The sequence below is a fragment of the Eleutherodactylus coqui genome, chromosome 7 (assembly GCF_035609145.1).
Source record: "Eleutherodactylus coqui strain aEleCoq1 chromosome 7, aEleCoq1.hap1, whole genome shotgun sequence".
Lineage (NCBI taxonomy): Eukaryota > Metazoa > Chordata > Amphibia > Anura > Eleutherodactylidae > Eleutherodactylus > Eleutherodactylus coqui.
This window is the reverse complement of record NC_089843.1, coordinates 164534642-164550343: the sequence shown is the minus strand read 5'-3', so window position 1 is coordinate 164550343 and position 15702 is coordinate 164534642.

Genomic DNA, 15702 nt, shown 5'->3' with positions numbered 1-15702 from the left:
AATGCTTTCCTGTGGGATGCGGGGATGCGGATTTCACACGCGGGAAAACCGCGCGGATTTGATAAATATAATTTCCGTGTGGACGTGAGGCCTAAGTGGTGCCACAATGATATATAAAACATGTAATTGAAAAAGACATATGGATCAGGAGATGATAAGTGTGAAGATGACCCAAGTAGATTTGGTATGATGAGTCTTCGCATTTTTTTAAACATATGGCTAGTAGTTGTAATAAATTCATCTTTTTATCTATTTACATTTAGTTAGCTAGATAAATCAATGTCACCATTGGAACACAAGACCGGAAATTTTACAGTGAATTAAAATTTCCAGATGTCAGAATATTATGTGATATCTGACTGCGATTTAAGGGAATGTATCACCTAGATTTTTTTTTACTAATTAAGACCAGATAGTGAAACATACTCAATTTTTCCAAACGTTTTTTTTTGTTATTGTAGATTGTTTTATTCTGTCGGCTGTATGTGACTATGGGGGATGCCACCCTGTGTACAGTTAAAGGGGTATTCCAACGATGAGACTTTGGATGAAAACTTATAAATCATAGGGGGTCCAACTGCTGGGACCCCTACTGATCCTAAGAAAGTTCCCAATTCTGTAGTGTAGTGAGGAATTGAGCCACTGGACTCACATGCGCTGCAGCAGCTCCATTCCTCACAATGGTGTAGGCAAATAGCTAAACGCTGTGCTCGACTCAGCTGCCTGTCTGTCCATTAAAATTAATGGAATGGTGCAGTCTAATTCATTTCAATGGGGCAGACAGACAGCTGAGCACAGTGCTTGGCTATCTGTCTGAAAGGAGTGGAGCCAATGCTGCTGTGTATGTGCGATCAGCAGTTCCATTCCCCACTACACTACAGAAATGGAACAGTGTATCTTGAACTGCAAAATAGGGGGACAGAAGCCCTTCATTCTCAGGATCAGTGGTAGGGCCCAGCAGTCAGACCCCCACCGATCTATCAGTTTTCACCCATCCATTGGCAAGTTTGAAAACTGTAGAATTTTACGTGTTTTTTTAACTATGGATTGTGACATCAAATTTAAAAAAAAATCACCAAAAATTCTTTAAATGTGTATAATATAAAAAATTGATTTATACAACAGAATATTTCTGATGACACGTTCCCTCTAACCAGACTATTTGAGTTTAATCTTGCCGCTTATAGGAACTTCATTGTTTATTTTTCATCACAACCAGTGAGACAATTACTGATGTAAGTAATGTAATTTTGGAATTATTGAAGAAGGCTTAAAATTGAACATAATAATACATCCCATTGTATTTGAATCTAGTGAATTTCCCATCTCATAATCTGTATTTTCCACATTCCTGTAATTTGAACATGAGGATATAGTTAGTTACTCCTCTATTATTTATGAAAATTGCTTGATAGATGGTTGGCGGTACCTTGTTGTGTTGTGCTTGAGTACAATATGCATAGTGGTGCCACAATGATATACTGTAGATGACATCAGTGGAATGGAGATAGGAATCAGATTAGTGTGAAGCTGACCTTAGTAGATTTAATATAACTAGCCCTCCATGTCCTCGGCCGGCTGCTCCCAGGCCCCATTATGCTGTTTTGTTTGCAAGTTACATTCAGTCTGTGATGTCCTATAAAGCTGCTTCTGCAGCCAATGACACAACTCCGCAATCATTGCTTAGCCCTGTCATTGGCTGCAGCAGCCTGTTTACAGAACTGCACAGGCTGAATGCAGCCTGCAAACATGACGTCAGTGAGGAGACCAGAAGCTGCCTTTGGGGACAAGGATGGAGCAGGGAGAGGTGAGTATTAGTGCCTTTGTTATGTTTTACCATGGGGAAAATGTTTGTAAAAAGAATATTTAATCTCAGACAACTCATTTGGGCCTAAAATTTTCACTATTGGTCAGCGTCCTGTAGGGTGACCCCGGACACAGGGCATACATTGAGGAGCGGGGAGGGTAAGATGCTGGCTTTTAACGGCAGCACTTGCCACACTGTCTCCCGGAGGGCCTCGGCCAGGGCAACTCTGGGCCTCTTCCAGACACCACTAGGAGAGGGATGCCCAATAAACAGTAGAACAGGAGATAATGTTGTCACAGGTGATGCCACTGTTCCGTTACCCACCGGAATGGCCATCGGCGGTAAATAAAGGAACCGCAGACTGTGTAATGTACCTCAGTTCCCTGGGAATGGTCAGGGCCTGGCAAAACTTTACTTCAATATAACTCCAGCAGTACAAGGCAAAGTAGACAATATTCCAAGTGCAGGCATTTAGACAGACTGGATTATGAGTACCTCCACATGGCGATCCCAGACTTCAGGATGCTCTTGTGTGAACAACTGAAGATGCGTACCTCCACCCAGCGGTCCCAGACTTCAGGACATTTGGGCATGAACAATTGAAGAAAAGTACCTCCACCCGGCGGTCCCAGACTTTAGGACACTCAGGTGTGAACAAATGACAAAGTGTACCTCTGCACTGGACCTTGAAGAATAACACTCACGTTTCACTAACGCTCTCTCTCTTTGGGGCTCACTCCTCTCTCATGCTTGAACAGTCAATCCAGGGAACCTCTACTCCTCTTCCATCATTCACTGCAGGAGGGTTGAAGGTACTCTCATGCAGCCAGCACTCTTGATCAGGAACCCAGAAGGCATGGAACTTCTTTCCCGCTTAAGCACTCACATTTATAGCCTTACTCATGCCACATGACAGGACATAGATTGATACATTTTTAGACAGTCTCTAGGCTTTGCAAACACTTAACCTTTTACTTGCTGCAGCTGTGCAATACACAAAATAGGATGACAATACACTTTTGCACAGTGCATCTACATAAGACATGACATGTATGACATCATAGAGGGGGCCAGGATAGCATGTACTGGGCCACTACATTTGCAGTAACTGATATTGGCCCCTTTTTAGGTAACCTATTAATGTTGTTGCCTCCACATTATGACAAAATGAGCAAGTAATTTGCCTACAGGGTGGTCCAATATTAATGAAACACTGCCACTCTCAGATTTGCAACACCGTCACTCCTCCAGATTTGCAACATGCTACAACAGGATGGTGTTCCCAACCACCGTTTTCCATTTATTCAGGTGGCTCTATTTCTTTGGACCAACCTGTAGACTTATAAATTTGTAAATGGACACTAATCCGTGAGTTTCACATATGTTCTTCGTGCTTTAAGGTTTTCCGAAATATGTTTTGTTCCTTCCTTGTGCAACGGGTGGGTGAGACTGAATAGTTATAGGATTATATTTATGTGTTATGTTGCAGGGCTTGAGCAATCAGTCTATCTTGTGTGCAAAGTGTCTACTGTTCTGTCTGTTTTTTTGGTTTTGATCCATTCCTGTTGCTCCCAACTGTTACTGTCTTCTCTACTACCTGAGCTCAGTTTATTCTTTGACCATGTTTGCTCTGTCTGCCCTGAGCCATGGCCTGTTTCACTGTTATGCAAGAATTTCACCTGTCCTGATCTTGGCTCTGTTCCACAACTGTATTTCTATCTACAACTTCCAGTGCTTTATTACAGTCAAATTGACCAAGTTGTGAAGATCAAATCCCAATTAGTGGGGTTAAAGATTGAAAATCCGGTAACCCCATGTGAAACCCCAGACCTAGCTCAAAGCCAAATCCGTTTTAAGGCATATTGGATCCACATCGGCTGCCCTGACAATGTGGAGTATTTGTAATAACCAAAATTTGTAAACTTAAAATAAAGAAACTAAAAATTTTTTTTCTGGGAATGAAAATGAGTTTTTCAACACTATTAGCTTAGCATTTTGGGTTCAGAGAAAATGAGCCCGGGCTAACATGAGCGTATGGTCACAGCATATTACGTGCACAGATTTTGCACGCCTAATACACTGTTCCAATCTCCCATGTTGCCGCTCACAGAAATTGAGTGAAATACGAGCACAAAAATAGTAGCATGTTCTGTCTTGGTGGGTATTATGTGCACATACCCACAAATATACTGCATGCCATTGCGTACTTGCCTGAGTGTGAGCCTGGCCTTATAGGGAAATATGAGATGCTTAAATTCTATCCTTGTGAGGGATGTTGTTTTGCATAGATAAAAGGCCAAATAATACACGTGCACCTATTATTACAAACACCAAGAATACCAATAAAATATCACCCTACCGTAAACATAGTTTTCACATTCTAGTTCTGAACTATATACAGTACAGTTCTATCCAGTGGCTCACAGTTGGCATCTTCTGATTGCTATTCACTTTCGTCTACATCAGGCCCACGCACACTTTTCCCAGCCATGACTCATCTCTGCAGTTATTTGTCCAGACACCTTTGGCTCTTTTTCTTTGCAATTTACGTTTTTCAGATTCCCAACCTTTAGGGCAATTACACGAGTGTATAATGGATGCATTTATGGCTGTTGGTTTCCTGGCTCAAACTCAGAGCATCATGGAGATCTATGATGCTCTAAGGTCGGGTCAGTAAACCAGCGCTCATGTGAAATTAGCCTTACACTAACTGCCCATCTTGTGCCCCTTTTAACAATGCCTTTTCCAGCCCTGTCACTGTGCTACACGCCAGTGGCTGACACTAGACGACAACTTAGGAATGAGATGAAGTATATTACAGAAACTCAGGGTATCACTAATCTTTAGGAGGTTGATGAAAAGCAATTTAGGTTGACATTTTCTATGATGTTAGACACTAATTTTTTTCAAATTTAATCAAGTTAGAGCTTGTCTGTATCATTATAAAACTCCTAAAATATTATTCTACAAATTTGCACTGTTCTGGGTTGAGTTTATATTTTCTATATTCTACAGAATGAAACATTAAAGGCTCATAGAAGTTAAAGATCAAACATTGACTTGAAAATCAAATTTGTTCTTCATGCTTTGTCAAATAATGAATTGGCCTTCGCTCTCAATTTATTTCTAATTTACTTTGACAGGAGATGAGCACATTCACTTGGTGAATTTATATATATAAGAATGAGTTTAGATAACCTAACTCCCCGGTAGTAGGACTTCCTTTATAATTATCATTGCATCAAATGGCATGTACATTTACTAATGAGAAAAACAGATCCATGTCCTAAAGCTACATGATCGAGGTTGATAAGAGCCAGTGTTGTGTCAGATTGAGTTTGACTGCATTTTTTAAGGTCCATGAAATTGTAGGTTGACATTAAAAATGTTTTAAAGCTTCAGCACAGGGCTTTAGAGCTACAAACTACAAATCCTTTATAGAAATGACCTGCTGTAATATCTATTTATCAGTGAGAAGGGTCACATTTATGTTGGAAGTGGAACTCCTACAGACGGTTTGAACTCACAGAAGTGATTGTAATCTAGATACTATCACACATGTCTGACAAATTCTATATTGAAATAAAATGGAGATATAGAGTTACAGAAACCTACAGACGGTCTCACTGCAGATCATTTATCAATAAAAATCAGTAGCATGACCTACTTATTCCAGATATCTAAAAGTGAGGCTTGGCTACCAGATCTCCACTCATATGACTCATATGAGATGGCTAGATCATATATATTAGAAAAGCTGATCATCAATGTGTAGCATCCGAAGTGCTGGCCCACAGCCTAGCAGATGGTGAGGTAGATAAGGGCCTTATCACAGGGCTTTACCATCTCCTCCCATGGGGTTAGCTCGGGAACCGACCACGTTACTGACAGGGGTAGATCACAGTGGATGTAAACGGAGGTCATCTGTAATCTTCTTGTCACACGTGACGCCACCATTCCATCATCTGGGGGTAGCTCGGGACCCAACCATGTTTTAACAGGAGTAGATCACAGGGGATGTAACCGAAGGTTATCTATAGTATTCTTGTCACACATGACGCCACCATTCCATCTTCTGGGGGTAGCTCAGGACCTGACTACGTTACTGACAGGAGGAGATCACAGGGGATGTAACCAGAGGTTACCTGTAGTCTTCTTGTCACACATGACACCACCGTTCCATCCTCTTTGGTGAACTCCAACATCTCAAATAAAATAGTCCACACACAGGGAAAACGTTCTGGACAAACTGGGAACGATCGGTAATGTTTTTTTCCTCCAACTTTAGTATAAACTATACTAAACAGCAAACTGGTTCAAATACAACATTTGGAGGGTGGTGAGACAGGGAGGCTTCTTGGAGTAATGTAGGCAATCAACAGTCCCAGTTATCTGTACGATCCTGCTCTCAGTGACTCTCTCTCTCCAACTCTTTACGGTCATCACTGGATTGGCGCATTGCCAACGTGGTTACAATTTACAAAAAGGGATCAAAAAGTGAGCCTGGTACCTACAGGCCGGTAAGTCTCACTTTAGTAACTGGAAAAATATTCAAGGGGTTTCTGAGATATGCCATTGAAGAATACCTCAAGGAGAACAACGCAATAACCCCTCACCAGCATTGATTAATGAAGGTTCGATCGGCTCAGACCAATCTGATCAGCTTCTACGATGAAGTAAGCTCTAGGCTGGACCTGGGAGACTCTATTGATCTCATATATCTGGACTTCTTTAAAGCATTTGACACCGTGCCGCATAATGGGCTGATATATAAAATGAGACAGCTCGGACTGGGTGAAAACATGTGTAGCTGAGTAAAGAATTGGCTCAGAGATAGAAAGCAGAGAGTTGTAATAAATGGTTCGTACTCTGATTGGGCCACCATCACTAGCGGGGTGCCACAGGGTTCAGTATTGGGCCCCATTCTGTTCAATATATTTATCAAACACCTAATAGATGGGCTGCACAGTAAAATATCAATATTTGCAGATGACACAAAATTATACAATATAATCAATGCAATGGAGGAGAATGCATGGCTACAAACGGACCTAGATAAGCTGGGGGCTTGGGCAGAAAAATGGCAAATGAAGTTCAATGTTGATAAATGTAAGGTTATGCACATGGGCAGCAAAAACGGATGTCACCAATGTACACTTAATGGGGTATTGCTAGGGAAAAGGGATATGGAAAAAGACCTGGGGGTATTAGTGGATTGTAGATTAAACTGGAATAACCAATGCCAGACAGCTGCTGCAAAGCTAATAAAGTCTTGGGGTGCATTAAAAAAGGATAGGGGCGAGGGACGAGAACATTATTCTACCACTGTATAAGGCACTTGATAGGCCCCACATGGAATACTGCATACAGTTCTGGTCACCGGTGCTCAGGAAAGATGTTACAGTGCTGGAGGGGGTTCAAAGAAGAGCAACTAAACTAATACATGGAATGACGGGACTGGAATACCCAGAGAGGCTATCAGAATTGGGATTATTCACTCTGGAAAAAAGACGGCTAAGGGGTGATCAAATAACTATGTATAAATACATGAGGGGACGATACAAGGATCTCTCCCATGATCTGTTTATACCCAGGACTGCAATGGTAACAAGAGGGCATCCGCTACGTCTAGAAGAAAGCAGATTTAATCGCCAACACAGAAAAGGGTTCTTTACTGTAAGAGCAGTGAGACTGTGGAACTCTCTGCCTGAGAATGTGGTGATGGCAAAATCCATAGAGAAGTTTAAAAGGGGACTTGATGTCTTTCTAGAGCGGAAGGATATTACAGGATATAAATCTTAGGTCAATTCTTAATCTGGGTATACTGGCAGGTAGGAACTATAAGGCCTCATGTCCACGGGGAAAATATGATTTAAGATCCGCAGCGGATCTCCCGCACGCGGATCCGCATCCCATAGGGATGCATTGACCACCCGCGGGTAGATAAATACCCGCGGATCGTCAATAAAAGGGATTTAAAAAAAAATGGAGCATGAAAAAATCTGGACCATGCTCCATTTTCGTGCGGGTCTCCCGCGGAGTCGGCTCCCGCGGGCTTCTATTGAAGCCTATGGAAGCCGTCCGGATCCGCGGGAGACCTAAAATAGCAATTTAAAAGAATTTACTCACCCGCAGCGGACCGGGAAGGTCTTCTCTTCCTCACGGCCAGATCTTTCTTGCTTCGGCTCGGCGGATGTGCCCGGCGCATGCGCGCGGCACGTCGGCGACGTGCCGGCGACGTGCCGCCGGCGTGACGAATTCATCCGCCGGCCGAAGAAAGAAGATCCGGCTGTGACGCAGAGAAGAAACGGAGCGGATGGGAGGTGAGTTTATTCTCATTTATTCTTATTTTCAGCGCTCATGTCCGCGGGGCAGGAGGGACCCGCTACGGATTCTACATGTAGAATCCGTAGCGGGCCTGATTTTCCCCGTGGACATGAGGCCTTAGGGGTTGATCTAGGGATTAGTCTAATTGCCATTAGGGAGTCAAGAAGGAATTTTCCCCCAAATGCGCTAATTGCCTCCTGCGTCCTGTTTTTTTGCCTTCCTCTGGATCAGCAACATAGGAGGATAAACAGGCTGAACTAGATGGACATTGTCTTCATTCAGTCTTACATACTATGTTACTATGTTAAAGGGGTTGTCCCGCGAAAGCAAGTGGGTCTATACACTTCTGTATGGCCATATTAATGCACTTTGTAATGTACATTGTGCATTAATTATGAGCCATACAGAAGTTATCAAAAGTTATTCACTTACCTGTTCCGTTGCTGGCGTCCTCGTCTCCATGGTTGCCGTCTAATTTTCGCCGTCTAATGGCCAAATTAGACGCGCTTGCGCAGTCCGGGTCTTCTTATCTTCTCAATGGGGCTCCGTGTCGCTCCGCCCTGTCACGTGCCGATTCCAGCCAATCAGGAGGCTGGAATCGGCAATGGACCGCACAGAAGAGCTGCGGTCCACGGAGGGAGAAGATCCCGGCGGCCATCTTCACTGGAGCGCGGGGATTCAGGTAAGCGCTGTGCGGTGTTCTTTTTTAACCCCTGCATCGGGGGTTGTCTCGCGCCGAACGGGGGGGGGTTGAAAAAAAAAAAACTCGTTTCGGCGCGGGACAACCCCTTTAAGATAAATAGAGTATGACTGAGGAGGGGGGAGCATGCTTCAATTTGTGACCCACACAGTCATGTCCGTGGTATCGCAAAGCTGGTTCCAGGCAGCCCATATTGCTATATGTTTATTGTACCTCATCTCGTCCCTTGCGCGTAACTCCTCCATGTATCGGATATTGTCGAGTGCCTCTAACCACTTTATCCTGGTAGGCAGAGCACTAGACTTCCATTTTCTCGGGATCACCTAACATACTGCCAAGATAAAGATATTCAGTAATGACTCTTTGGCCTAAGCCAATGAGCCTGGAAACATTGACAAAAGCGCTAGCTCCGGGGTCAGCCATAGTTTATCCCTGCACACAAGGGTGCATTCAGACTGAAAGATGATAGCTCAAAAATCACTCAAACAGGAGTTTGAGTGACAGTTTTGAGCGATCATGTTTGCATAACTCTTAAGTAACTAATCAGCTACTTAGAGAGTTAAATGCAGACGGAGCAGGACACCGCTGATAACTCAGAACAAAGCAGCTGTTTTGTATATCCAAATAGCTGCTTTGTTCTCACAGTTATCAGAAGTGTCCCTCTGAGTTGATAGCTCTGAGAATCAGCAGGAGTGCTGACAGCTGCCTTGTTCTTGGAGCATTCAGCTGGTATCCCGTTGGGAAGTCCCAGTGGGATACCAGCTGAAAGAATGCTATCAGCGCTGCTCGCTGAGAAAATCAGCTTGCAGCACTGATAACAGTCATCCTTGATTTTCAGCTTGCTAGAAATCAACGATGAACAAAAAGTGTACGAACAGTGCATAATGGCAGCGCATTTAGACACAACGATTATATTGCTCAAAAGATGTCTTTTGAGCGATAATTATTGTGTCTAGAAGGGCCTTAAGGCTAGCCTCACACAAGCGTATTTGCGCTCCCAATACACAGAGAATAGAACCCATTGATCTCAATAGGTTCATTCACATGCGCATATTTTTCCTGCGCATTTTTGTAGCGCAAAAGTCCTCGTAGAAATTAGAGGGGGGGGAGGTGCACGTGATACGCTGCGTAATTCTGCTGGAAAAACAAGCCATCTGGAACTCAGGCTAATTATCCATTACCCGTTCCCACTGCAGGGCGTAAGTTTATGTCCTGGCAGCCTGGTACTTCCCGCAACAGGGCGTAAACTTACGTCCTGGGGATAGCGCGGGATGTGGCTGTCAGTCACAGCCGGCGTCCCGCTGTTAACCCCTTCCCTGCCGCGCTCTAAGTAGATCGCGGCAGGGAAAGAGTTCACAGAGGGAGCGGACTCCCTCTGTGTCTCCGGCCGACACTCGCGATATCATCGCGGGAGCCCGGCATGTCGCCATGGCAACAGGACGCCAGACACTGGCGTCCTGTTTGCCTATGCCTATGATCGCTGTATAAGTGATAAGGCATGGCAGAGCAGTAGCTCTGCCATGCCTTATGACAGCGATCATCAGGGCAGTGGTTAAAGTCCCTCAGAGGGACACAAACAGTGTAAAAAAAAACTAAGATTAACCCCTTAACGACCAATGACGTACCTGGTACGTCATGGAGCGTCGGGGTATGTATGAAGAGAGGTTGCGATGCAACCTCTCTTCATACAGTGCGGGCATCAGCTGTTTATAACAGCTGACATCCGCGGGCAATAGCGTCAATTCTGACAGCGGCATTTAAATCCCCCGAACGATGTTCGGGGGTCCCGCACGGCCCCCCCGCGGTGAGATCGGGAGAGCCGTGCATGTGTCATGGCAGCCGGGGGCCTAATGAAAGGCCCCAGGGCTGCCTTAGCAGACTGCCTATCAAGCCGTCCCCGTGGGGTGGCTTCATAGGCTGCCTGTCAAAAAGCAATATGACGTAATGCTATAGCATTACGTCATACTGCAGGAGCGATCAAAGCATCGCATCTTAAAGTCCCCCAGGGGGACTTCAAAGTAAAGTAAAAAAAAAATCAATAAAGTTTTTTTTTAATTGAAAAAAAAAAAAAGTTGTAAAAGTTTAAATCACCCCCCTTTTGCCATATCTATTATTAAAAAATCTAAATAATAAGTTAAAAATATGTATTTGGTATCACCGCGTCCGTAAAAGTCAGAACTATCAAAGTACCACATAATTTTTCCCGCACGGTGAACGTCGTTCGAAAAAAGAAATGAAGAACGCCAGAAATGCATTTTTTTAGTTACCCTGTCTCCCAGAAAAAACGCAATAAAAAGCGATCAAAAAGTCGTATGTATTCCAAAACGGTACTATCAGAAACTACAGGACATCTCGCAAAAAATGAAACCTTGCTCAACTACGTCGACGGAAAAATAAAAAAGTTATTGCGCGCACAAAATGACCGCAGAAAATAATTGAAAAAAAATGTTATGTCTTTAAAAAAAAAAAAGAGGAGTATAGTAAAAAAAAACCTATACAAGTTTGGCATCGTAGTAATCGTACCGACCCATAGAATAAAGTTATCATGTCGTTTTTGTTGCCATTTGTGCGCCGTAGAAGCAAGACGCACTAAAAGATGGCAAAATGTCGTTTTTTTTTCATTTTACTCCACTTAGAATTTTTTTAAAGTTTTTCAGTACATTATATGGTACTTTAAATAGCACCATTGAAAAATACAACTTGTCCCACAAAAAACAAGCCCTCATACAGCGACATGGATGGATAAATAAAGGAGTTATGATTTTTTTAAAGGGGGGAGGAAAAAACGAAAATGGAAAAAGAAAAATGCCCGCGTCATTAAGGGGTTAAAAAAATGAATTAAAAAAAATGTAAAAAAAGAGTAAAAAAAACATTTTTTAATGCTTTTTCTCAGATTAGCAACGATGCGTACAATAAGATGCACATGCTTTTGAATGTGCACGGAAAAAAACGCTTTAAAAAACGCTAAAAAACTGAGGCAAAATGCTAATTTTTAGCATTTTGCCTCACTAAAAACGCAATGAAAGTGATCAAAAAAGCCATATGTACCCCAAAATGGTACCTGTAAAAACTGCAGCTCGTCTCCCAAAAAATAAGCCCTCATAGAGCTCCGTACATCAAAAAATAAAAAAGTTACAGGACTTTGAATGCAGCAATTTAGAATAGAAAAAGATTTCCAAAAAAATGGGTTTTTATTGCAGAAAAGTGGGAAAACCTAAAAAAAATGTAAGAATTTTGGTATCGTTGTAACCGTACCGGTCCGCAGAAAAAATGGAATGTCTCATTTATGCTGCATGATTAACGCTGTCAAAAAAAAAGAAATAAAAAAATCTATGGCAGAATTGATGCTTTTTCTCTCCCTGCTATCATAAAAAAAAAAAAAAGGTTTTACAATATAGTCAATGTATCTAAAAGTGGCACCGATAAAAACTACAGTTCGCCACGCAAAAAACAAGCCCTTATACGGCCGCGTCGACGAAAAAATCTAAAACTTATGACTTTTGATAAACGGAGAAGAAAATCCGCCATAAATTGTTGCGTCCTTAAGCCCAAAATAGGCCATGTCATGAAGGGGTTATAATAGGTGCGTCTTTGTTTGCTACGCACAAATGAACATCCTTTGTGGGTACAAAGAGTACAGTGAAACATGATGATGCGCATGCAAAAAATCATAGTTCCACAAAAACGCCACACTTATGCGTGTGCAAGTAGGGGGTCACTATTTATGGGCGGGTGCTGTAGGGCTTGCCCTACAGTCTAAAATTTGCCCACTGGCCCCTGGCTGGATTTTATTATTCGCTAGCCTGGAATGCTTGATTGTTCTGAACTGCTTTCCAGCTCTGCTTCATAGTTTCACACTAAACTGTGCCTGTGTCGGTACTCTTTCTTGTGCCAGTTCCTGAACTCCTGTATTTAGTTTATTGCAAACTCAGCTTTGTGTTCATGAATAACTCACTCATCTCTGCTGAAACGCCTCTGTTCTCTGAACTTTTGTATGAACTTGGACTTGTTAATTAAAGACTGGATTTTCAGTTTTAGACTTCACATCTTTTCTGTTATTTGTCGTAATTCCTAGCAAGAGCAACCCGTGACTCCAATTTTCCGGCGTACGGTCTGGCTACGTAGCTGAGCTAGACCTTTGACACAAATCTTGTCAAAATAGCTGCTATGATGCTCCCAACCCCCATTTTTTAATCCTTCCCATGGAGACTATTTATTAACTATATTCTTCAACTCATTCCATTGCCAGTTGTGGATAAAACATACATACAAAAATTGCACTAGTTGAGGCAAGCCTAAAGCCATCCACACGCGAGATACATGTAGGCTTAGACTAGATTCACAGGGATGTATTTGTGCATGCAGTAGGCAGAGAATAGAACTTATTTATTTTAATGGGTTTGATTCACGTGTATATTTTTCCTGAGTTTTTCGGTTGTGTAAAAATAAGCTCAGAATGCTCTATAGAAGTCAATGGGGAGTTCGCAAATGCATGTGCAATACTCGTGTGATATGCTAAGTAATTCCGCTGGAATAAGAACACCTCTGGAACTTAGACTAATTAGCCATTTAAATCAGTACATCTTTATTTGCCACAAGCAAATGAATATGCCTTGTGGGTGCAAAAAGAAAGAATGTTTATTTCAATAGCTAACAAAAATATATGATGTTAATGTGAGCTTTTGGACTTTTCGGACTTACTCCGAGTCCTTCATTATGCTTTGATAAAGGACTCAGAGTAAGTCCGAAAGCTTGCATTTACATCAAGTATTTTTGTTAGCCATTAAAAGGTATCATATCTACAAGATTACTTGTTTTTTCTTGCTGGGAATAATTAAGTCCCACCCATCTCCATTGACAGTAAGCAGGCAGTCATTCATAAGTGAACAACTGCCTATTTACACCAGCCAACTCATTGTTCTGTATTCTGCATGCAGATACTGAACAATGTATGAGAAGGGAACAACTTTTTGGTCGTCGTTCAGTGTATGCATCTACACAGAAAGATAATTGCTCAGATTCTCGCTGGATCAAAGGAATTAAAACCATTATTCAAGCTCTGGATTTTCACTGCGTAAACTCTGGACTTGACATCACTTCACAGGTAGAAGTACAAGAGGATGAGATACGATGAGCGCGGGGGGACACTACGCAGGACCATGATGCCCAGTCCACTTCTCCAGAATCTGCTGATTCAAAAACTCACGGACATCACATCCATAATGTCAGGGGGCACCATATTGCTGGAAGAACACTGGGAATGTGCCATCTTCGTTGCACAGTGACAGGAACACCTCGTCGCATAACAGTTGCAGATCATACGGGGCAGCAGTAAGGTTACCATCGATGAAGAGTGGGCCCACTATCTTTGTACCCCACATATCGCATCACACCATGCCTTTCAGTGTGCCAACCATGTTGGAAGGATCTGTCCAGTGTGGATTTGTGTTGGACCAGTAGTAAATGTTTTGCTTGTTCACCTCTGTATTTATATAGAAGTTTGCTTCATCAGTGAACAGTACTGTCTCTGTGAAATATGGGTCTCGTTGCAATTGCTGTGACATGCATTTCGCAAATTCAACATGGCAATTGGGATTATCCTCATTTAGATGATACAGCAACTAGATTTTGTACAGGTGTAATTAGTGCATAGCTATTATCTCCCTGATGGTGGTTCAACTCACCCTGCTCTCTTGTGACAAACACCGGGTGCTACTGTTTGGGTTCTTGCAGAAGGACCTCAGGATGGCCATTGTTGTTGCTTCGCCTATGTCAGTTTTGTTATGTCCAGTTTTTGGCAAATCCAACAGAATAGCTGTTCGGCGAAATTCGGCAAACAATTTGCTAACTGTGCCATGGCAGATGGGTGGTCTGTTAGTTTGCTGACTGTTAACCCCTTAACAACTGCCCCATCGGGAAACTACGTCCTCAGAAAGTGGGCTTTAATCCTAGAGGACGTAGTTTTATGCATCCTCTTTGGATTGATGCCCACTTGCCTGAGGACGTGACAGCTTCATGCTGTCGGTGCCCGCAGGTAGCCGACAGCATGGAGCTGTCATCCCAGGATGCGGGCAGTCCCCCCCGGCATTGCGATCGGCGCTATCCAATGCATAGCGCCGATCGCAAAAAAGTAAATAAAATAGTGAAAAAAAGTAAAGATTCAGTTGCCCTGATGGATCGGATCCATCAGAGCAGCTGAAAATACTCACGCGGCTTGTCCCCGGTGTCCCCCAGAGATCGGGTCCACCCGGACCCGCCGGCAGTCTTCTGCGCATGCGCGCCAGCCGATGACGTCAGTCGCATGCGCAGAAGCCCGGGAGCCCCCGGCAAATTTTAAATCTCCTGGCTCCCGGCTCCTGAAGGTAGCTGGGAACCAGGAGGTGTTACCGGGGACCGCTGTGAGCGGTCTCTGGGCACGCGATCGCCGCTATGCATTGGATAGCAGCGATCGCGAAAAAGTTAAAAAAAAAGTCCGTTTCACCTCCCCTCATGGATCGGATCCATGAGGGGAGGTGAAAATACTTACCTAAGTCCTCCCCGATGTCCCGGGACCCGAATCCCCGTCTGCGCATGCGCGCCCGATGATTGACATCGGGCTCGTGCGCAGACGGGCTCGAGCCCCTGGGAAATTTAAAATCCCTCTGCTCTTGGCTGCCATGTGTAGCCCGGAGCAGAGAGATTATACCGGGGACATGATCACTGTCATCCAATGGATGACAGTGATCATGTAAAGTTTAAAAAAAACTGTAAAAAGTGAAAAAAAAGTGTAAAAGTAAAAAAAAAAAAAGTTTAAAAAAAGTTAAAAAAGCTTGCGTTTCATCTCCCCCCACGGATCATATCCGTGAGGTAGGATGAAATGACGTACCTA